Source organism: Penaeus monodon, chromosome 34 (genome assembly GCF_015228065.2).
Source record: "Penaeus monodon isolate SGIC_2016 chromosome 34, NSTDA_Pmon_1, whole genome shotgun sequence".
Classification (NCBI taxonomy): Eukaryota; Metazoa; Arthropoda; class Malacostraca; order Decapoda; family Penaeidae; genus Penaeus; species Penaeus monodon.
The window spans coordinates 19414725-19415360 of record NC_051419.1 but is presented as its reverse complement, the minus strand read 5'-3'; positions in this window follow the sequence as shown (position 1 = coordinate 19415360).

The window sequence follows — 636 nt, the reverse complement described above, 5'->3', positions numbered from 1 at the left end:
ATTAAAGGAAAGTAAAAAATAAAAGCCACATGATATAAGAAGAAACTGTAATATTCAGACAAGAGACAAAGAAACAACAAGAAGACACAACGAAACACACGAAATAGATTATAGAAGAAACGGGAAAACGATCATAACCCTCTTTCAACCATACAAACAGAAAGAGCATTTAACAGGATTTCGCTGATATTCCCCTTCGAAAAGGCGACATACATACAACTTCGGCCACAGGTGTGCTCTCAGGGTAAAAGCTATTAGCCTTATTATGAGTAAATGGTTACGTTGCTTACCATACTAATTTCATTAGAATGCTGAATTTGTACTGATTGCCTCTTTACATATCAAAAGATCATGAAAAACTTAGTTCATCATCTCTCTTATATCCAAATAATTGTGATATGTAACTTCTTGATCACGTTAGATTTGAAATACTGTAAGATTCAATAAAATGGGATACCTAACGTGATAATATTATTGTAAAGAAAACAAATATGACATACATCTTATTAGCTTTTCTATACTTAAGTTACTGTGTAATTTAACCATTAAAATACTATATTTATTACCATTTTGATGCGAGAGTTTCCTGCTCTCCCCTCTCACGCCCATAGCATCTGCTATTTTCATTTTTGTCTC